The sequence below is a fragment of the Platalea leucorodia genome (assembly GCF_965183815.1).
Source record: "Platalea leucorodia genome assembly, chromosome: 1".
Classification (NCBI taxonomy): domain Eukaryota; kingdom Metazoa; phylum Chordata; class Aves; order Pelecaniformes; family Threskiornithidae; genus Platalea; species Platalea leucorodia.
The window spans coordinates 141,352,470-141,376,566 of record NC_138823.1 but is presented as its reverse complement, the minus strand read 5'-3'; the positions used below and the strand labels follow the sequence as shown (position 1 = coordinate 141,376,566).

Sequence of the window (24,097 nt, the reverse complement as noted above, 5' to 3'; positions counted from 1 at the left end):
TTTGATGTGGACAGTCCTGCTTTCTCTCTGCTGACGAATATATTATCTGTACTTATGGAGCTATTTGTGAGCTGTTTGGCTTTCCTGTTGATAAGTAAATATGTGGAGTAGTTAGTAGGGGAGTGCTGATCTGTCTGTTCCTTAGACTACACACTTGCCAGTGTCGGACTGCAGAACACTGACTGCAGGTCAACTGAAACCATCTAAACTGAATGTAAAACTCTACATTAGCCTGATGTAATTTACACGCTATTACAAAGCAGGTAGAAGAAGAAAAACTGAAGACAGTCTTGACTGTAATTTTTGCTGTTAACAACGAAGGATCAAGAAAAGTTTGACAATTGGGTGCTTTCCTGCAGCAGATAGTGTAGAACTTCACCAGGCTCCACACAGAAGAAGAATATTCAAGTAGATTGCAAAAGGTGTGCGAGTAAATCTGTCTAAATGTAAGTTACTGTCAGGGAGGATAGAGTGATAAACATAGCCAGCTTTTTTTCTGCAACTGAGTTACCAGGTCTGCCTTTAAGAAACCAGAAATGAAAACTGCTGAGCTAGATACTCAGGTTCTGCTTTCCCAGACAACAAGTTTACCGTAGTCATCTGTTGTCTGAAATAGCACCTTCAAGCATAGACAACCCTGTTGCTTGGATGCTGCTTCTTGAGCAGCATGTCCCAACAGCTGTGCCGTCTCAGAGGGAGAGGCTGCCTCAGAAGCCTCCCTAGTTCAATCCAGCTCATCTCTGCTTGTCTCTCTGAGGGCTGCTGAAGCATTGAGAAGATGGGGTTTGCCCCTGAGGCCTTGCCTTCCTGGCTTGAGACCAGTAGGTGCTCAACCTTGGGACGTTATCATGGATTTATTGTTAGATAAGATGGAGAGGATTCCCTTCCTCCCTGACACAGGGCCTTTATCCAATGCAAGAGCCTATGGATATGGGGAGTTGAAGACATGGCTTTGATGTGTTTGCCTCTCTCAGGCCTGCAACTCCAGCACTCATTATCTGATACGCCTTTCTGAAGAGGTCAGCCTCTCTTGAGGAAGCAACTTCTTCCAATAAGTTCTTCTTGCTTTTTTCCAAGGAGTTTTTCAACTATTACAAAATCCTTTTCTTGGGTAGATAAGAGGACAACCTCCTACCCTTCAAGATAAAAAAAAAAAAACAGTGTGCTGCTGTGGAGCCTGGCAGTCAGGACAGCAAGCACAGAGGGCAACGCGGCTTTTCTTGGTTCTCCCAACACAGAGGAAGCTCTTGTTCCTCACTTGTATGAAAGAAGATAAATGCAAACATAAAAAGTGGTGGACTTTAAACTGCCTAGGCGAAACCTGTGATGGGAAAGGTCAAATGGTGATAAGTGGTTTTGGTGATTGGATTTATTATCTTTCATATTCTCTGTGTCATCACAGTCAAGGAAAAAACATCAACAAAAGTAAAGTTTTAATATTTAAACATAGAGAAAGTATCACCTGCTCACATCCCTCAGATGCATGGGGGAAAGAAAGTTTAACTTGTATTTCCTTTCCAATCTGCTGCTAGGGAATTCTCTGCACATAACTTGGACAGGAATATGGCCCTGCACCAGTAAAGGAGAGTCAGGGAAGTTTGGTTATTCCATTGAAATGGTATTTAATTGGAAAGTCTCTAGGGGGTAAATAAGCTCTGTGATTTTGGTCTCCCAGGTCTGATGGAAATGACTTCTCAGGTTTTCAATCTCCCAAGCCTCTTTATGAATGCTGAGCCCTTCCTACTGTCACTGTAAACATAACAGCACACAGAGGGGAATTCCTCGGGAGAGCAGTTTTGAGAAGTCTCTATGCTGTTCCTATGCATTCATGTGATAAAATATAGCTATTATCTTTTCAAGATAAATTGTTCAGCCATTACTATGGTTATGTGCTCAGTTATTCAGTATCTGAAGCCTAAGAGTTTGAGAAAAGAAAAAAAGAAACCCCGTATTTACTTAGATGAGTCTGACTTCAGCTTTCAGAATTCACTCTTTCACTGCCTGCCTTGGACACTGGAAATGTCAAAATGCGGAATTTTAGGATGAGATTGTCACGCTTGCTTCTGGTTTGGAAGACAACTAATGAAGTGTACAGCTGGATGGAAAGGTTTTTCCTGTACTATTAAGCCACTGAAAGAGGACTTTGAGTCCGTTCAAAGTTCTGCAGCTTTTTTGAAATGTCAGTATCAGGTTTTCTGCACATTGCTTCTCTACAAAGAAAGAAAGAAACTCTGAGGTACCTTGGACCTCCTGCTGTTCTGGAGCTCAGTGGATGTAGGCCTTTGTGGCAATGGCTATTCCCCACCAAACCTTATAAAACTGGGAAAGGAAAGCTTCATTGTGGTAAGTACAGTGTGGTGCCAGAGAACCAGATGCTGTGAGCACTGAAGTCTCAGCTTGTCAGCTGCTAATTTTAGAAGAAATAATGTGGCATTATTCTTCACTGTATAAAAACAGATTAACTCCTCTTTTCAGAGCAGGTAATTCACTTTATTTCAGAGGAATAATGACATGTCATTTCACCCACCCACTCTATTATTTAGGGAGATGTGTATATGCATCATTCAACCCTTTGATCACAAGTACCTAATTCTTTTGCTTTATTTAGGTCACAGTAAGCTTCAGCCTTTTCTTTTCTTCCTTGTAGGATGACTTCAAAAACACCCAGATCTTGGCTCTGGAGCCTGAGAAAAAAAGTGCTCTTTACTTTTCCCCTCCTCCTTCTATAATTGGACTTGAATTTAGGTATTTGTAGGCATTGAGAGACATTTCACTTGTGCTGCTTTTTCCATTCTGGAGTTGATTAAGATCTAGACTATGCCAAATGTTTTCTGAGAGGTCTCTGGAACACATTCCTTCACTGTACAGACTCTCACATTGCCCCAGAATGGCAGCCCCATGTAGCCCTCGATGGCTGGACCCTCCAAAGCACTGCAGAACTGCCCTTTGCTGAAGGCACACCTAGGAGACAGCAGCAAAAGAAAAGCCGTAGCCTGACCTCTCCCCAGGACGAATCTCTTACTGTCATACAGCAGTGGAAGGAGGTCTGTATGTCTGCCTGCAAGCTACCTTTTCAGATATGAAAACAGCCTGCACAGTCAAGCTCTGCTGGGTGCCCACCTCAGCTCCAGCTTACTGTTCTCCTGCTCTCTAATGGGCCAGGAGGTAAAATGTCGGTGAGGAAAACATCACACTGTACTTGCACTGAGAAGGGAGATACTCCTCTGATCTGGCTCCTCTCAAAACCAGGGGGGCAGCAAGAAGGTGAAGGTCTGTGAGCTCTCTGGCTTTGCTGGCCAGTGTCAGGAATGTTGTTATTCCTCTTTTGTGAAGTAAAAACTATTTCTTCATTGATAAAATGAGATGTTCTCACTTTTGTGGCTTGCCAGACTGTCATTGCAAATAGGTTACTCTGAAATGCGTTTCTGAAAAAGTAGATCCCATATACAGGGGAAGAAGATTTGACTTTCTAGAACAATAGAGGTCCTATGTACTTCACCTGTGTATCATCTTCAACAAATGGTTGTTCATGTGGGGAAAACAAATGTGTTACCATACTCACCTTCTGAGCAGATTAACCTCATCCTACATCACAAATGTTTGCCCAGTTCTGGCAAAGAACGCAGTTCAGGCGCATGCTCCATCTGTATGACCATGCTCTGCTGTATTCAAATAATGAGGATATTTTGGCTATTAGGGAAAGAGGAAAAATAAGCTCTCTGCTCAATTTGGAAGAAGACTGGAATGAAGTGGCAAAACGGAGGTGAAACGCCAGAGGCTGGGTTGGGTTCTGCATCTCTCTGACGCTGTAATTCTGTGAACTGAAAGTTATCCTTTTTCAAGCACTGAGGGAGGAGAGGGGAATTCTGCTCACAGTCTAAGGCTCATGAGACCAAGACCCATGAGTTTAGGTATCTGTGTGTAACAGCAAATATAAGTGACTACAAAAACTCTCTAGGCGCCATTGACTGCATTGACTAATTCTTCACTGACTAGCTTGATAGCAGAGCGCTTCATGCAGGCATATTAATGTAGGTTTCTCATTATTGAGTAAACTGCGTGTAACTAAAAGTGTCATACGCTGACACCATGTGAGGGCTGTGTCCTACTTTGAGTTTTGGTAATCGGATGAGGAGTTACCTGTGACTAGGAGTGACAAGCCCCAATGCTGTGAAAACAAGTCAGGCCTCTGGAAGTTCCATGATAAAATCCATAGATAAAGCTATTTTTGCTTTGATTGTTAGGGGCTAAGATTTCCAGGTTTAATCAGTGTGGAGCTCTGGCTCTGTCTATCCCGTAAGACGAAGTGCATCAAACCTCTAGCGCAACGAATTCTGCACCAGGCCTGCTGTGCCTTCCCGTGTCTGAGTGTAGCTCAGCTCTAGCTTTGTGAATGCATGCTGTACTTAAGAAAAGCCAGTCCCAGAACTAAGTGAGATCATACTTGAGCTTTCCAATGCCCAATCTCTCTACAGCCCATGGATCAGAAGCTGGGGGTTAAGTTAAAGAGCTTACTTTGGCTTTTCCCTTCCAGAGGATCTTAGAGCTCAGCTCCAGTCTGAAGAAGACAAGTCTGGGCCCAAGAATAGCTTTGAACCCCTCATTTAATGGGAAATGCAGATGCACATTTGTGCGTTGCCATGCATGGAACGTACGTGTCAGGATACATGAAAATATGTGTGATGGAAAGGCATTGGACATAATAAGGGGGAAAGCAGAGTCCCTCTGTTGTAAACAAAAGGTGGTGTTGGAAAGCAGAGCAGAACTGGGATAGAAATCACTACTAAAAAGAGGAGACAGCCTAAAGATGAATCAGTGTTAAAGCCAGAAGTTCTGTTTTTAAAGAGACAGAGCCTTAGTATTACTACTAGTGGACACTAATTTTGCAAGAAATGTTATGGTCTCTCCTAGGCAGTATCATGTATCACTGAGTGTTTTTAGTTAGCTATTAAAATTTAATTTGCCTTTACTTCTCAAACCTCAGTCCATTGGAGTCATACTGTGGATCTCAATAGCTGGCATAAACACCCTAATTCAAGACCGCTTTGTTTGATTAGATCAACAAAGCTTATTTTGTACTGTCGTACCAGACTGTACAAGATTGGATGAGACTAGAACGAAGCAGACCAAAGATTTGAGGCATTGCACTGTATAACAGTCTTTCAGTAATTCCCCTTTATGCCTGTCACAACTGCATCCCCTTTTCTAAATAACAAGATTTCAAAGGTGGATTTTTTTTTTTTTTTTTAATTTAAATTGGGCATAAAAATCTTTCAAAGGCATTCAGGCAGCTCCCTCTGGTGGTGAAGCGATGAACCGACGCGTCGTGCCTGAGGGATGCTGGAGGTGAGGGAGGGATGCTGGTGTGACCTGCAGAAAAACACTCGCCGCATCCTTTGTCCTAGGCAAGAATTATACTTAATAGAAGGTGCTTGAGTTGTATGACTGAAATGATGCATGAATGTAAGTGTTGATGAACGAAGTGTGAGAAGAGACCAAGCTATTATATAAAAAGTTGGAAAAAAAGAAAAAGATATTGTGTAGAAATGTAAAATAAAAGCCTTAAAAATTCAGTTATAGGTATTATGACACAAATCCAGGGGAATAATACGCTAGTGAAATCAGCTGCAATCCGTTGTTCTTGCCAGTCCCTTCTTAAAGTCCAATTAGTAAAGTATAGTTTGTTAAAAGACGTATTCTCCAGGACAGCTACATCAGACAGGTACCAGGTGTGGTGGGGCTGTGCTCCACTCCTAGCAAGCTACAGACATTAGATGTATACTGCTAAAGGCTTTCTTCACCAGCTGGCTCATGACAATTTTACGTAGCACGGAATTAGAATAAGGGCTTGGCTTTGGAAAATGTGTTTCTGTGGTTTTTGTTCTGCAGAATAATGTATTTGCCACTGACAAGGGTTTCTTCTGGGAGGAAGAATGAAGAGGCCGTAGTCTGTGGTCATACACAGTTTGGTGTTTGAGGGCAGGAAGAGACATCAAATGTCTAATCTCCTGAAATATGTAGCATACATGGGCTAAAATAGGATTTCTGTAAGGCAGTCCCACTCCATTTCTATAAAGGTGGCCTGTTACATCCACAGTCTACTGGTATATTTATCAGTGATCATTGCTGCAGTATTTGCTCCCATTCCCTGCTTCTCCTCCCAGGTCCTCTCTAAAGACTTCTGGAGAAGGGTTTTTCTTACACTCAAGATGGTTTTCAGATAGTTTTCAGCAGAGAGCCCTCTTAATGCTAAACTGTTTTGAACAGGCAGATCTGAGAATTTATTAAACATCAGTAATTCTCTGGGAATTATCTACTAAGAACCGATTTAACAGATTGGCTCTGGTCACACACAGCAGGAGGCCTGAGAAAGGAAAACTCTTTAGGGATCTTAGATTTCGTCCCTGATCATGTCATTACACAGGGACAGAGTAATTTGACTCATTGCAGCTCCTCCACAATCAACAAAATCTTGGGAAGGTCTTCTGAAAACCAGCTCCACATGCATGGGAGTTTGTTGTTCCAGAGTGGCTCAGGCCTTCTGCAGACCCTGGTTTCTCTTGTGCAAGGTACCTCTGCTTCAAATACAAGCCCAGGAAACACATCTAATAATTCTCTACGAGGCCAGAAAGAGAAAAACAGACTTGTCATGGCTGGGCCTACGCTTTCTCTAAACCATTCGGGTTCCAGAAGATGGGAAACAAAACAGAAAAGTTAACTGCCTTTCTCAGTGAAACGAGGAACCAGTTTTGAGGCTGTGGCTGCCTCGGAGAGGACTGTGCAACCGTCATTCTGTGCATGGAAGGAATACTGCGTCAAAGCCTCTGCAGACAGCATGGAGAAGGACCATGCTCTACCTCCCCTCCTTGCAGATCCTGCTTGATCCTAATGGATGATCCTTGCTCTGTGCTTTTGAGCAAATGGATCCTATCTTCCACCCAAGAGAAGGGTGGAATCGAATAAATTTGAATAAAACACTATCCTCGAATAAAACAAAAAATATTGTAGTCAGCTCCCTTGTGCAGAACCCAACCTGCTCCTTTAGTTGCAGTGGGAAATAAGTAATTGAATGAGATCCTGGTACATCTGGCGTCACTTGGTGGAAAACAAGAGCTCTGATGTTAGCAGCCTTGACCTCAAACTCCTTTAACTAGCTGCAAGTCATCTCACAGTGCCTTTGACCCATCGTTGTGTCCTGACATCTGAAACTAGCAGTGATCCATGAATTCAGAGAGAAGCCCTGTAACACCTGTATGCAAATTGAATCCTTTGTTGGCTGGAAATGAAAACCTTCCTCTAAGTCTTTCCTCTCTGGAAAAGATCCTGGCCATGTTTTACACGTGAACAACTGCTGTATTGAGCTGATTTGTTATGTGTTCCCCTCAAGCAACCAAACAGTTCTAAATTTATTTGCAAATATATGACTATCAGTATGTTACAACGGAGCTTTAACATGAGAACAGAAGGAAACTATCCCACTAATGAACAGCACCATGATTTCCCCAGTCAACAGTCAGTGAAAAGACAGTGGCCAATTTTTCTCTATTTGCCGTTTTCACATGTTCCTAGTTCTCACTTTACCATATGTATAATTTCAGTAGTATTTGAATATACTTTAAATTAACAATGTGTTCTACATATTATAATGTGCAAATTAGAAGTTATAGATATGAAAATGTAAAAAGGGGGAAAGTTGGGTTAACAGTGCTTCCAACAGAACAATGAAGACACAGCTTTTTGTTTTCTTCAGAAACAAAGCATGCTTTTTCCTACCATCCCTGTAATTCCTTCTTTAGCCTAATGGATGATGCCTATTCAGTATATACAAGAAAATTAATACCCAGCACCTTCTATTGCATGTTTAGTAACCTTTGGCAAACTCTGGCTTTGTAACATGGACCAGTCTCCCCTGGAATTAAAGACAAGATTAAGAAAAATGTGCATTGCAGAAGTAGCAGTTATTAATCCTCAGTGCTCTAATTAGCACTTAATCTTTCTAATCCTGTAAGTAGATACAAAATCAGTGCTGAAATAGACACAGGCCGTAATGTTGAAAGCCCTTCATTAGTAGTGTTAAAAAGATGTACAGAAAAAAAACACTGCTCTGTTACTTCACACTTCTCAATTTGTTTCTTGGCACTTGTGACTCAAAGAAAGGAAAAAGATTCACATGCCAAAATCCCCTCCTCTGTTTTAACCCACACTACTAATGTACTGGGTCAAAAATTATGCAGCTGAAAATTCTCCTGTTCGTCACCTCTCTATCTTCAATTCTATAGCTGAGCCACAGCTTAAGAAGCTGGCCAATTGTGCCCCTCTATAGTCTCCTTTAATTGGCTCATTTCCATAGGAGAGGCCACCTGCCTTGGATAGAGGAGTGTCAGCTGCTTGCCCTCAGACTGACTGGAGAGGGAGCCAAGTGGCTGGGCTGGGTAAAATGAAGAGGGTTTGCCACACGCCACATTATTACCCGCCTTGAAGATGAATGGGGATGCACCCCAAGCTGGGTCTTTGTTCACCAAGTGTATCTTCACAGCCTGACCCGAGCACCTGGGCAGAGCCCCCCAATGGCAATCCTGGGCCCCCCTTCTCCCTCCCAAGAGCCGCCCCCAAGGTTGTGTAAAGCCATGCTATATTTATTATAATGAGGAATTGTAGATCTCATCTGAAGTACTTGAGAATCCCTCCTTCAAAATCAATAGTAGCTGGATCCTTTCCAGAGAATCCTTTTGCTCACTCACACACACTCTCAAGAGTTACTATGAAAACTGAAGAAAGGATCTGGATGAAGAAACTTTTAATGAAATGGATATGTCAGTGAAGTAAAAGTCTCAGCTTGAATTCCCACTGGCCACTATTAATAGAAGATGGAATTCTCTTTTGCTGCAATACAATAGACTGTCTCCACAAATAATGTCACTTTTCAACCAGACCCTGGCTGCCACTTGCCCATATATCTTATTTTAAATAAACTTAGTATAAATTCACTCTGAGCCACAATTAATTTAGATGTATGTCCTAGCCATAAACCTCCGAAACAGTGCTTGCTCTTCCTGAAAGTTAATGCCTTACTTAAGGCCCACAGGAAGAATATAATTGTTATTTTTCCAACAAGCTTCACACTTATTATAATAAGTTTATAATTGCATGTTGTTGCTGTGGATACTCTCTTCTTTTTTTTCCTCACCCCACTTGCCTTGTAAAGTTTGCCACATCAGAGCTCAAAATGGGTCCAGCTCCTCTAAGTTTGGCACAAGCAGATCCCTGCACTTACGAAGAGCCCCACTGGTCTCAGTAGCAGCTGCTGGGTTTTGAGGACTCTTCAGGTCTCACTGCTTGGTTTGGAGCTGAACTTTTCTGAAGGTCTGGCCCCAACTGTGGAACTGGAGAATTCTTGAAATTTTAGCCCTTAATCATGTTTTTTTCATATTTCATTTCTTGTCATCTCCACCGAAATGTTCAGGTCTTACTCTCCCTCTCCTAGGCACCAGTTACTCAGCAATGACATGTTCAAAACAACCACTCATCTGCTATGAAACACAGAAAGCACTGAAGATTTTGCCTGAGACTGCATGAAGAACTCTCTGTGCGCTGATTCTGCATGACAGATAATGTGTAGGCTGAAAACACAGCTCAAACCAGCCTTCCAGAGTGGAATCTCAAAATCGCCTTGACCTGTTTTCACAAATGAAAGCTGGGGACACATACCTTGTGGTGGGATGACTTTGGTTGCCCATCCAGCCACTCTCTCACTCCCCCTTCCTGAACAGGAAAAAATAAGATGATAAAGCTCATGGGTTGAAATAAGGACAGGGAGGTTACTGACAGTTACTATCATGGGCAAAACAGACTCAGCTTAGGGAAAATGATATTGCCAATTAAAACAGATTTAGATGGTGAGAACCAACAATAAAATTGAAATAACACCTTTCCCTCACTCCTTTTTGCTGGGCTCAACTTCACTTCTTCATTCCTAGCTCCCCTACTTCCCCTCCACCCTGAGCAGCGCAGGGGGACAGGGATGGGGGTGCTTCTTCCTCCACATACTTTTCCCCTGCTCCAGCATGGGTCCTCCTACTCCAGCATGGGCTCTCCACAGGCCACAGTTCCTTCAGAAAATATCTACATGCTCCAGTGTGGAGTCCTCCATGGGCTACAGTGTGGGTATCTGCTCTGGCATGGTCCTCTCTGTGGGCTGCAGGGAGATACCTGCTCAACCGTGGTCTCTCCACGGGCTGCAGGGGAATCTCTGCTCTGGCCCCTGGAGCACCTCCTTCCCCCACTTCTTCTCTCACCTTGGTGCTCATAGGGCTGTTTCTCACACTTTTTCTCCTCACTCTTCTCTCTACCATATGATGTTTTACCCTTTCTTAATTATGTTTTCCAAGAGGCACCAGCAGCGTGGCTGATGGGCTCAGCTGTGTCTTGCAGTGGGTCTGCTATGCAATTGGCTGTGTCTGGCATGGGGCAGCCCCTGGTCTCTTCTCACAGAGGCCACCCGTGTAGTACTCCCGCTACCAAAACCTTGCCACTTATACCCAATACATACATGTATTTAGAAAAATTGATAGCTTAGTAGCCAAAATTCAGATGTTTATTGTATGGCATGCCTGGGATCAAGTCTTTGCTTTGCCTAAGAGGCAAACGCTTTAACCAGTAACGTGTTGGGTGATCTGGGATAAGTTATTTGTTGGACCAAGCACCAGAAGTGCAGCGTTTGATATTCTAGCTGAATGTTCATTATCACCATGACATAGGACTGATCTGTCTCTGGATATCTAGAGCAGCTCTCCTGTCTTACCTTGGTATTTAGGGATCTGAGACAACAGTTTAAAGTTACTGGCTAATTTGAGTCCCTCTTGTGTTTTCTGGCAATAGAAAATTTGGTGATAGATTCCTTGCTTTGGAGGAGATCCATTGCTGAGGATGCTGAGAAGTGGTAGACGCTTGCCTAGACCAGAGGTAGGAGCTTGTTTCTGGTCAGGTCAACTACACAGGCTATATATTTCTGGTGTTGATCCCAGTGAATGGTCCATGCTGCCTGTGCCAAATGGTCTGTGTACAAATGGTCTCACCTGTGAGTGTGAGACGTGCTGAGATTCACTTGGAGGGATGATTGAGGCCAAGAAACCTGAACCCAACACAGCCTTGTGAGGTGGGATATGAACTGTAGCCTAGACTGTCCTTCAGTCTACGCCCGAGTTTCCAGGCCAATGGAACTACTTGATTTGGTCCAGATGTAAACTGGGCATGACATAACGTGCTTACAGTTCAGACTGATCAGGAATAAGGATCTCTTCTTGTCTGCATTTTACTCTTCGCTAGATTGGGTAATGTGGAAAGCTTGGATTCAGGATTGTGTATCAGGCACTGAAGTGTTTGCATACATTTTAAGGATGTAAGAGTTGCTAAGTAAGCTAAGATACAATAAATTTACATCTGCATCTCAGTTACGCAGTCGTGGAAGGGTGTCCATTGAACAAAGTGTGCTTCCATTTCAAGAAGGCCTTGGACAGAGTTAAGGTTGAGTGTGCAGGCACAAGTGATAGCCTTGGGGACAGAGCAATGGAGTGAATGTCAGGAGTCTTATCTTTGTTACAATCTACATGTGTAATTCAGATCAAATCACAAACTGAGTTACAGTCATCGCAGGGACATAGGTATATCTCTTCATTTACCCATGGTGGAGACCACTAACAGTTTAAACATGAGTGAACTACAGCAGCCAAATTTACTAGGATTTTTAGCTGTCACAGAGCTACCTGATCTGGCAGCATGACAGATGCTAGTACCCAAGCTAACTAGTTACATCCTTGTTGAGATATTTCAATATTTCAGTGTAATCACATGCAATAGCTCTACCTTGAGGGGCATAGCCTATTTGTATAGACTTTCTATGGTCAAAAGAGTGAGACAGAGCCTTCCAGAAGGTAATTTACCCTACCTATTGTATTTATCCTAACACTGAAATAATTACCTTCTATTCGTGCCTTTCTTCATTGCCTATAGGACTTTGCCAATGCGTTTCAATTATAAGCTTCATTTTTAGATGGCTGAGGTTAGATGAGATAATTCACACCATTTTGTGATGGGAATATGGGCAAATGCGTTATGCAGTGTTTTTCTGTCAACCCCTGAAACAGTTCTTGGACTATTATTATTGCTATTTCTTTTCTTCAGCTCCTTCATCTCCTAGCTGTTCTCCTTTGAAGTTGTTTGTTGTGCCTGTGTGAAAGCAAAGTGAAAAAGCGGGCATCTTATTTTCCTCTGAAACCTATGTAATTGAGGACAGCACTTCTACAGCTGATATTTAAAGGCAATAGGACAGAGAAAAAATAGAAAAATTACTTTGCTATTTTCTTTCTTCAGTTAAATAGTGTTTTCATACTAGTCAGGATACTTTATTGTGTAGACTCAATGCTACACTTGATGTGCTAACATTGATTTTGATCCACCAAGCTAATTTTTGTATTCTATAGTTGCTCAAATGCATGTTTCTGTCACATTTTGCTCAAGGCATATGCCTTACAGTAAAGGCAGAACTACAGCCCGTCAAACTCCTTGTCCCAAAGAGCACTGAGCATCAAGTGGATACAGATCGAAATCTAAAATTTACAGCACCGTGACTATGAAATGGACAAGCACTCAAGTCTGTTTGCTGAGGTGTGGGATGGGGAATATGTACTTTTGTCTGCTCTTTCCTCATTTTCAACCATATCAGATAGGTCATGGGATGGTTCATTTGACGTGTGATATATTTTGTATCAGAGCATCCTGATGAAGTATGAAAAATGAACACCCAGCCCTTATGTATTAGCTATGCAGTGAGTATGTTTTCAGACCTAATTACTGAATTAGTTAGTACTAGTTTACAATTATCCTTAATAAGTCTGGATTAGGAATGGTTAGTAAAAGTAACTTTTCTGTTTCACAGTTCATCGGCTTGAGATAATTTAGTAACAAAGGCTCATGTTGCAATCAGGGAAAGGACTCCCACTGACTTCAATGGGACCTGGACTGGGACCAAAATTAAGTGCTTGCCATGAGTCTAAATAGCTGACATTGTCACTGACTCATCATGTGAAGCCCTTCAGTACATTGTAGAATCATTTTATTTGGATTTGATTAAACATAAAAGTATTTTGCAAGGCTTTCCAGCTTTGAAAAACAAAGTCATTTACATAAGAGCTAAGCAACCACATAGCTATCCTCTTTTACCCCAGTTAGTAGGCTTAATCCTGGAAATATTTATGCATGCTCTGTGCTCATGATTAGTCCCCTGGCATATTTGATTGTCTGACATTAGGCATGTATGTGTTTGCAGGAGGAGGTCTGGTGCTGTAACATTCATTTGTTGTATCCTGCTTTGCTGATAGACTGCAAGCTCTGAAATGTAGGCAAGAAATGTAATTGTATAGCATACTTATCAGTATGGGATATAGAAGACATGCTGTAAATAAATACTGATTATTAAAAATGTTTATATATATATATATGTATGTATGTTTTAGGGGGAAAATATGCTTCTTTCCTATATTCCAAGTCAATTCACTTTGTCAACTGCTAAAAATGTGCCTTTTATTATTAACACCTTTTATCAATCCAATGAACAATAGAAACAGCAATTCTGCTCCAAGACTGGCCACATCTTGCAATAATTTATAAATGCCCGTATTAAAAATAATACACTTACTCCAACTTTTTCAAAATGTCCCAGAGTGAGCAAATGCTTTTGTATTATTATTATTAGTTTTGACAAACCTGATTGTGTGCTGGCCATTGTTAAAGGGTTCTATCTGCCTCCAAACACAGTGAGAGACAAAGAATTTTTAATGAATTTAATTAAAACTTTATGTGGTTTATGGTGTTCACCTCCAGCTGGTGTGCCATTCTTCTCTGGTGAATGAAGTTTCCTCTAATGCATAATGATGTGTTTTATATGAGGGATGTTTGAACCCCCTTCCTAGTAGCCCTGAGGTAGTTTCCATGGTATGACACAGTGGTGAAGTATTTAAAAGCAGGTCTCTTAAACTTAAGTGAATTATGTATATGGTTAAATGCACATGCATGAATGCATAGATATGAATCTTAAAATAAGTTTAAGAATTATGAATCTTAAAATAAGTTTAAGAATCTTTTTTTTTTCCCCCAGAAACAGTCCTTGTGGGCTGGTTTTTATGACCCATGCTGCTGAGCATTTATCTGTACAAATGGCACATTGACATGAAAGGGTCTTGTTATTTAACTGCTTATATTGGGAGTAGGAAGTTGAATAATCTGGTCACACACACTGAAAACTGACATCTGTACCAGGCACGAGGCCCTGATATTGATGGGCACTCCTAGTGCTGCCATAATAAAAATGAACAATAACATGCAGATAGTCCTGTTAGCAAATGTTTCAGTGCATTTTATGAGACATGCTGAGACACTGCAACAAGCTGGGTCATTCCCATGGCTGGTTAGAGTTACGGGTGGAATTCTAGTCCTCCAAATCTCTCATGCTGGTGGGGCTTTCATGCAGGGTCTCTAAAAAGGGCAATGGCCTGCCTGCCTTCCCTGCAAGCTGTGTTCAGTCAATATTTCTTCTGTCAAGACACAAGATCTTGCTGAAAGAGGTATGCTGTTGATTTGTTTTAAGCACTTGCTTTTCAAAATCTTGAGTCTGGGTGTGGCCAAACTGAAATACAGAGCTGCCTTTTTGTGGTTCTTTGGATGCTGAGATCTCAGTTGTGCAAAAATCTTGAACAAGTTCCCCAGGGAAGGAATGAACGAAGCAAGATGTCTTGGACCAAAGGAACAGGACTTAGGAAGAACTCACATTGCTACAGGGAGTAGCATGATCCCTGGAGAAGTCTCAGTAATGGAGTCTACAAAAATTCAGTGGTTTTGCAGAGACCGGAAAAACTTAGATGAATGTTGAAAGGCATCTTCATAAATGATTCCTCTTGTTCTAATGGTTGTGAGGAATTGGATAGGAGACTGGTTACAAAATCACCATGTGCCAGCATCACCCTTTTATATCATTGACCAACTCACTGAGGTGGGGAGAGCCTTTTATATGGCCTCATTGGAAGGTGGCTAAGAGGAGAGGCTGTTCAGGAGGTGAACCTTCAGTGTATCAGCTGGAAAACCAATAATGAGTGGTTTCCTGGAGATAAGACCTTTTTCTTGGGGGGGAGGGATTTCAGGTTTTGAACCCACCTGTGATCTTTAACACAGTTTTCCAAGGATTAGCCAATAGTAATAACAACAGTAAATCACCATATGTATTGTTCCCCAGCTGCTGAAGAAACAAAATGATACAGGAGAGGACCAGTCATAAGCTAAATCAGAAAAAGTCTTTGGAGAAAATACTGAAAAAGATTACATTTGGCACTTGGTGGAATGACAAAGAGCTGAAGAAATGCAGGAGCATCATAAGCTAAAGAATAACTCCTGGTGATAGGGATGGACAAGAAATCAAGATGAATAGAACAAGCAGGCGGATGAATAATAGACTGTAAAGAATGAAGACATAATGAAGAGGAAGTAGAGGAAGTCCTGAAAATCACGAAGACATGTTTGTATTTTCCTAAGAAATTAAGAGAATGCTCCTGGAGGTGGCAGAGGGAAAGGATGTGAGGAGCTGACATCCTTCACTCTAGAGGTCTGACCACGGACTAATGAGTCATCTTGTTGCATTGCTCCTGATTCCAGATATTCCGATTGCAGTCCCCACTGCAGTTTTCCTCTTTAGAGTAAATGAGAAATAAACTTGGTCTGATCAGCTGCAGTGTACCCTTCAGAGAAGGTAAGGCTTCTGTCAGTCAGCACAGAGAGCTCTTGGACTAAATGTACAAGCAGCTGGGCATCTGCTGATGTTCTGTCTTTGGGGGTGTGTCATCAGCTAGTAGACTAGATGTTGCGCAGTGTAAATCAGAACAACCCTGATTTAGGCTGGGAGTGAAGGTGGCAGTCTCAGAACTGCCACCCTGTGCATCCCGGCATGAGAAGTTTGTCTCTGGAGGTGGGCAGAGCCAGATGGAGGGAAGATCACACAGCTATAAGGTCATAATTTCATCATGCAACATGGAGGTGGGCAGAGCCAGATGGAGGGAAGATCGCACAGCTATAAGGTCATAATTTCATCATGCAACATGGAGGTGTGCATTTCACTCAGCAGTATCAGTCAGGACATCAAAGGCTCTATAACTCACCTCCTGGTAAATCAGTGCTGCTCTTTGCCTTTGGTTAATGTTGTCAAGTGGTCAGGCTTTGAGGCTCCTGTCTATATTCCTCTGGTCTCCAGCTCTAAAACAACATTATGTTTAACTAGTACCCTTTGTTCCTGGAGTTACGTTTGGCAAGCAGCGTTGGGAACAAAGTAAAAGAAACCTGAGAAGGACTAAGGCTTAGGACTACAAGGGTTGAGTTTCAGCTGCGTATGTCCATGACGCACTGCTAGTATTTCATCAGCCTGTGAACACTGACAGTTTTGACAGTGGACCAGTGGGTCCTTTGCGGGCATAAGCAGAAAGGCAGGGCCATAAGAAAGTGTTCGAGTCCAGGTGTTGGTTGTAGTCTTGCTGTTAAAAGCAGAAAGAGAAGAAATCAAGTAGGAAAGAAGTAAAACCACTGAAACCAAAGATTTATTCCCATGGTTTGTAGATGCTTCGCACAAAGTGGCTAATTAACAAAGGAGGAAGATGCATGAAAGTCTGATTTATAGCAGGTTTTATTGGCACATGAAACTGTCACAGCAACACTGAAGATTGAAGAATGAGCTTAGCTTGAAAAAGGGGAGCTTTCTCAGTTCAGCTGAAGGGTAAAGTGCCACCCAGCCTGCCACAGTCCTTATGCAGAACAAGGGCATTGTAGAAAGTGGTGCTACTAAGAATATTGTGGTGGGTAGTCAAGGTGCAGCCAAGGTACACACCCAAGGATGTGCCATAGGAGACACTTGTCCTTCAAGGTACGCTTCTCGGTGACCTGAGTGGGAAACTTCTAGGTGATCTGGGCCAATGTTGGATTTTGGAAGCAAATCTGTGCACATATGTTCATAGTAACTGTTGGCAGGACAATACTGGGAAACAGAAACAGGAAATCTGTGCTGCTCACTCTTTCACTCATTTTAGGAACTTATTGAAGCACAAAGTGATTTAGTGCTAGAGCGTCATTAGGAGGTATTTTACATACCTGTCTGTATATACAAATATCCATTCCTTTTTCTTTGCTTACTTTAAGAGTGTCTTAGGACTCAGCCCTATTCTTTAAACATGAGTTTCTCACACTCTTCTAAGCTTACTGTTACTGCCATATATATTGTTGCAGGGCAGCAGCATGCAATGAGAGTTAAGTGATTTTTGGTGCACTATTTCATAGCTTTGCAGTTGAAATACTGCGCGATCATTAGAAAAGATATACATCTGCATGTACATAGACTGACATGTCATTTTAGGGTGAAATAGGGTAATTTTGATGAAAAATACAGATAATTAGTAAGATATGCTATAGATATCCTTTAAATATTCTTGGATTGGAATCACTGATTCTATCGGAATATAAAGGGAATCTTATAATAAAAGATAAAAAATAATAGAAATAACAGACGTACAAAAATAATGGACATTTAAGAAGTCTGCCTGTATTTTTCTTTGTCTCTGGCTTCAGTCCAGATTGTCCATGTGTGGACTGTCCTTAAAAGCATAAGGAAATTATACCGTATTTTTTTCAGAAAAAATATGAGATTTGGCTCCTGTATCTTCCTTAAATGCTTGAAAATCCCTGGATCAAAGCCCACAGAATCTCTCCTGAGGAGAGATTTGAATGTAGATAATTATGCAGGAAACTATGAGCACTTTTATGTTTTAGCTTCATTTACTATTTAAGTAGAAGTAAAAATGAAATAAAAAGATGTATCATGTCTTATCTTGACAGGTTTTTTTTTCTTTGTTTTGAAATCCAATATTCACACTGTCTCCAAAGACATAATGAAAAATTCTATGTAGAATTAGTTTAAATCTTTCCTCCAGTATTCTTTTTATTGAAAAATATTCTCTTTGAAAAGCAAAACTTTATACAAAGCTTGCCAGTATTGTCAAAATAACACACTTTTTGGTGACCTTTGCTAAATCTGCATAAATATTCAGTCACTTTTGGTTGAGTATTTTTTTCTGCAGTTTAGAAAATACTATCCTATCTGTGTCCATGTGATTAGCAAAACTCATGAGCACCTCCTTTTCTGAGGGCACATTTTTCTCTCCTAAACTTACCCACCCATCTGAAAAACACAATCTTCAGCTTTGAGCCCTTTAACACTCTTGGTCATTTCAGTGAAGGGACAGCAGGAGTTACTCAGGCCAGGAAGCTGCATAGCAGAGGATGTAATTCTGTTGTGGAGGATATAAATCAATTATCCGTGTAGGATACAAGTCAGTCACTGTTTTGGCAGTTCAACACACTTGTTCAGTCCCTTTGCATTGAATGGCACTTGCCACATCCGACTAACCTTCTGTGGGCATGTGTCATGTAGCCAGTGATAGCCATTCCCTTCTTGGACTCTAGGGCAGAAACACTCGCTGAAGCCAATTACAAAATCTCCATTGACAAAAGTGAGATCAAGCATTTAACCTAGGGATCTAAATCCCCTGTGTAGCTGGGCTGCTTTACAGCGTTTTGTCAGACCATACATTTACATTAGCTTTAATGTCCTTCTTCAATCTCAGTGCTGTATAAAACAGCTTCGGTGTACCTGAAAGTGAGGCCAGAACAATTTGCATCCATTTGCATGATTTGCCCTGAAGTGATAGCCATTTGAACCATAACGCCATAGGAGGAAAATCAGCAACTTGGCCTGAGACTTCCTCCCCCTGCCCACCCCAGCCCCACCATCCCATTCCCAGGCCAGCCTAATTAGGTTCTGTCATAAGAAATGTAGCCCAGAATTCATTCAAGTTAGATGTGGTACTGCACGGGGAACACGGAAAAGCACCTAACCCTGTAACTGAAGGAAGCTGTTCAGTAGACTCTGAGTCTGCACCATACAGTAAGAACTTGCTGTCAAACAGCTCTTCAGGCTTCCTCCCAGTGCACCACTGATTCATCTCAGTGGTCACCATTTACAACATGGATTAATGAAAAAAGGCAATGTATGTAAAATGATTAAAGTGCTGGTCGTTCTGCAGCCTAAGGCTGACTCAGGAAATGATGGTCTCTTTGCCTTGCTGCTGGGACCTCCTGCTTTATTGATGTAGACGTGCATGGGCTTCATATCATTAGTCATTGGTGTGTTCTGGAGTTGTTATAAATATGCTCGTTTCGGGTCAGGATTTAAAAAAAAAAAGCGGTCTCTCTGATTTGTTGTAATGACGGTGTGCTGTCTGCACTGTGTCATTTTCTTTACCCTTGTAGTGGGATAACATACAATTAGGGACTGATGTCAGCCTGTAAAATTTTGGTGTAAAATTTTGGTCGCACCAAAATACCATACTTCTTAACAAAGCTGGCAGACGTGTCCTTTGGCAGCAGCTGCTTGCCATGTGATTTAAAACTTCCTGTCACTATAATTGATGTGTTTTTATTCTTTCCACTTCCTGAAGCCTGATCAGAATTAAAATTGCTGTTGGAATTTCCTGTCAAAGCAACTCATTTATTCGCCGAGCGGTGCACTGACAGTACTTTGATTGGACATTGCCTTCAGCTATTCTCGGGCAGAGAGATTGCTGTGAATTATGCTCCTTGCCCAGGTTTGCCTTCCCTGCATGCCACATCTGCAAATATATACAGATTGTCCATCATGTGGTAACCTTGTCCTAATGAAAACTCCACATGTAAAATGTTAATGATTTGAATATCAAACTTGGCCACCTGCTGGGGCCCTGGCTTTTGTGTTTATTTAGGAAACCCCACAGAGTTTTTCAACTGATTGTCTCACCGTAACTTTCGTGTCGCCTACCAAAAAGGGCTCTGCTATATTTCTACACTAGGGAGAATTTACGCCCTTTTTCAGCTTTCCTTTAAAAAAGCTAATGTTTGTGGGGTTTTTTTCTTTAATTTTCTCCTTCGGTATGCTATCTGCATTCCTTCCCAGAGGTGGCTGTGTTATGCTGCTATGTGGCAGTCCTCAGCTGTTACTGCAGAGAGTTTGTCCAGTGCTTTGGGATCATTCAGGGTGAAAGATGCTGTATAGATGCAAGTCATTATTTGCAGCATGAGTGCAATGTGGTGGTAGTTCTGCCTGTTATGAGAATAAGTCATTAAATTCACTGATGGATGAATCATTCAGTTGCCCCATTTGTAACTTTGTTTTCCTGTTAAGAGTTGCTTAGAGAATTACAGGTTATTTTGGGAAGCTGAATAATGGATAAGTATTGGATTGTTCTGCAGTTATAACTGACACAAAGTCATTGTCACCTCAGAGTAGAATAGATATATAATGATACTTAACTACCTTTGTAAAGTGTTTTGATAACCTAGGTTGAAAGGTATTTACAACCCTGCAAAGTATTACTATTATTATTAGGGGCAATATATTATTTTTAGTTTTAACCTACATTATTTTGAGGATGTAGTGGGAGTCTAAATATTCATGTGCAGTCTCCTTTCCTTGGCCAGATTGGGTGCCAAGTACTCTTCCAATATTTTAAGGAAATGACCATGACTATTTTGGCTGGTAGTGGTGGTATGAGATCATAAGTCTCTGTATGTGATTTGCACTCTACTTGCAGCTAATAGAAACAGCTCCCACTAGACTCTAGTTGGTGGTGTAAGCTACTGTTGGGTATTTATGAAATCCACCATTTTTCCTACATTAAAAAAAAAAAATTTTTTTTTTTTTTTTTTTTCAAAATAGTTGCCCTAAGAATATACTTGCCTTATATTTTCTTTGTGGTCAGGAATTTGGAGTTTTTACCCAACACAGAGGCAAGTAAACAGCATGCCCCCTTCAAGCCTCTGCAGTGCCTGTAGGAATAGAGCAGTGTCCCTGGGCTTTCCAGCTGAAGATGTGGGAACGGGGATGCAGGTGTTTCATGGAGATGGGAGAGTACGGTTACAAAGTAGGAGCTGTGGAAGGGAGTGGGTTACAGGGGAACAGAGGTTCAGGGACAGACAGTGGGAAGCAAAGCAATGGCTTTGCTTTAAAGACCAGCGCCTATCTCCACCCCGCAGACAAAGCGTCAGGTCTCATTTGTATTCAGAGTCACTCTGTGTTTAGATAAACTTGGTATGTAGGAGAAAATACTGAATAATGTGTTTGAAAGAAGATGCCAAAAAGAAAGGTACAAAGTCAGTAAGAGAAATGTCCAACTGTGGGAGGCAGGAGCATTAGCAGGACTGTGAGGTTTCACTGACCCAATGATACAGTCAGAAAACTGGAAAATTCATATTTTACTGACGGAAAGCAAAAGTAAAAGCCTACTTGGAAAAAAAAAATTGGCTCCTACTCTGAGGGTCAGGACAAGCCTAATGCCTGCTAATGACTCATTTTAGTGCAGGATTTAAGGAAGACTCAAGCTATTCAAAGGTTGGCCTTTTGGGCAGGGCTGGATAGATGAACCCTCTCACTAAAGGGAGGATTACAGAGGTCCACATGCATGCATCATGAGACACGGCAGCAGGCGCTCCACTGGCCAGTCCTTAATGGAGGAGATAAAGCCAGGGCATCTGATCAAGGCAGAGGGAGACATCACGTTTGAAGAGTTTCAATAGGTCACTCACTTACTCACCCTAAGTAGACACCGATTTCTATTCGAGAAGCTGTAGAGATGAGGCTGCGCATTGCAACATGTTCGACAAAAGAGGTTCAAAGCGAGTCTCCGGCTCTGGGCTGGACTCCTGCCTGCGATGCATGGTGAGAGAGGAGCGCGGGCAGACTTCTGAAAAGGAGGGGAAAGGACAGTCAAAGTGAGCTCAGTTCTCCTGATGTGGGTTGTGTTGGTTTTTTTTTTTTTCAGGAGGGGGGCCAGGATAAAGAGTGAAGTATAATAAAAAACACAAACAAATACACTCGGTATGCTGCTTCTTCAGCTGCCACGTCAGCCCAGCTGTAAATGCCCAGTGTAGGAACAAGCCAAACCAACAGTGCCGAAGGCTCCAGGAAAGACATAATGCTGACACAACAGTAACTGAGTTCCCAACTGATTTCAATCACTAGATAAATATCAGTTTCAACCCTAAATGATATTCTCAAGTAATTGTCCAATGCCCAGTTGGGCTGGATCAGTGTTCCTCTGGAACCAGCTCAGGCCAACTTTAACTGCTTGGGAGTGCATGGCCAAGAGCAGACTTATGTGCTGGAGCCTAAAATGCCATTAAACAGGCTGTAGTCAAGAGGACAAAATGCCTCGTGTGTTTAGTCTAATACACCATGGGACTTGTTTGCTACAGTTACAGTATTAAAGCTGTAATTATAGTCAGTGAACCACAGATGTACTGTAGCCATAGGGTTTAAACAGGGTGTTATTGCAATAGAAACCACCCCAGTAGGTTATAAGTTCAAAGGGTCATTTTTCGCTCTCTGTTTAATCAGATACTCAAGCCTACAGACTTCTTAGTAATCATCCTCAGGTATTTAACATCTCAACCTGTTTTATGCAGTCTGCTTGGATTGGATTGATTTTAGGGCTTTGTTTCTGTTTCAAAATAAAGAGTATAGCTTAATACTTACATATGACTTCGTAGTAAGTATTTAGCGCGAAGTGCAAATGGAATACCATTTTTGTGATGTAGTGGTTAGATACAGGTATGCCACCCTGCTGCAACATTGAGCCACATTTCTCAGTCAATAACGACACAGATGCTTTGTACTTGAAAATGGAGATTGAAAATCATAGCAGAAAACGTGGATTTTGGTGCAGGAAAAAACAAAAACAATCTCTTTGAGACAGTGCAATTACAGCGTATTTGGAGACGGTATTAAAATATGCTTTTTTATAATGTTAGAACAAAGAGATTTGGGGTTTCTGACACTTCCAGTGTAAGTGCCATTGCATGGTGGCAGTCTGTATGGAAATGGTCTGAACATGAACACACGCCTTTTGCTAGCAGGTATAGGTGTCAAGTCTCGATTTGAAGTGACTGAGGAAAAATGTCAAAATTCATACTCGTTTTGCTCCCTGTGCATGACAGACAAAATTTCATATTGAACCTAAGCGAGATGATAGGTGAATATTGACTTTCCATTTTAGCAGTGAGCATAACCATTTTTTACTTCTGATTAAGCAGGACTGTAATGGTTACCATGTAGGAAAATATAGGTAATATTAAACTGAAATATGTCTGTCTAGGGATCCATTCATTTCCCCAAAATAGCCAGTTTCTATTTATATATGAATGTCTGTATGTTTATATATATTTAAATGCCCCATTTGCTACACTGGTTTTAGCTTCTTGTTAGCATCACTTCTTGTTAGCATGATGTTCTACAGCACAAGGCAGCTGGAAAAGTGAAACATGTGTTCAAGAATTTATGCAGTGTCTTTACTTTCTTTCATTAAGAGAACTAACAATAATAGGTGCATATTATAAGTTAGCAGTGTTAAGCAGTATGTTATAGCCATGTCTGACAGACATGTTGTTTACATTCATGTTTTATATTGGTGAAACTGTAGCTTTTTTATCAACATGACATTTTTCAAATGCAATATTTATACCTCGTCTTCCATACAGAGGAAACTTAGTCATCTAAAAACATGATATGTTTTAAATCCACTTGTCTCCTTTTCAATAAGAAAATATTTCCAATTATTTCCCCAGCAAAATACATAAGTCAGCATGTTCTGTACTCCAGACCTTCTATTAACTGACGAGGGGAAAATTTCTCACCTCATACTAACAATGACCCATCTTATTTTAACATGGCTGAAACCTTCTCTGTGGGTGTGTACAAACTTCCCTGTTGCCCTTAGCAGTTTCTTTTGGGCTGTGTGTACCCTCATTTTGTATGTGCTGTCTCTGCCAGTGTCAGTGGGATTTGTTCACATCCTACCGTTTTCCCAGAGGAATATCCTTGCCTAAACTGTCAGAACTGTGATCTCTGTGGGCCTCGGAGACAGCTAAAAATACAAAATCTTTTCTTACATACTTATCCCCCAGGGAGATCATGTGATAATGAGTG

At 41.4% G+C, this 24,097-nt stretch overlaps 1 protein-coding gene across 1 annotated transcript in view; it reads left to right on the top strand.

The window, feature by feature from the left end:
* The window catches only part of DYNC1I1 (dynein cytoplasmic 1 intermediate chain 1), a gene marked incomplete at its 3' end in the record, with an annotated part of 193,290 nt that overhangs the window by 44,590 nt on the left and 124,603 nt on the right, over positions 1–24,097 (top strand). The gene's annotated exons all lie outside the window — the stretch shown is intronic.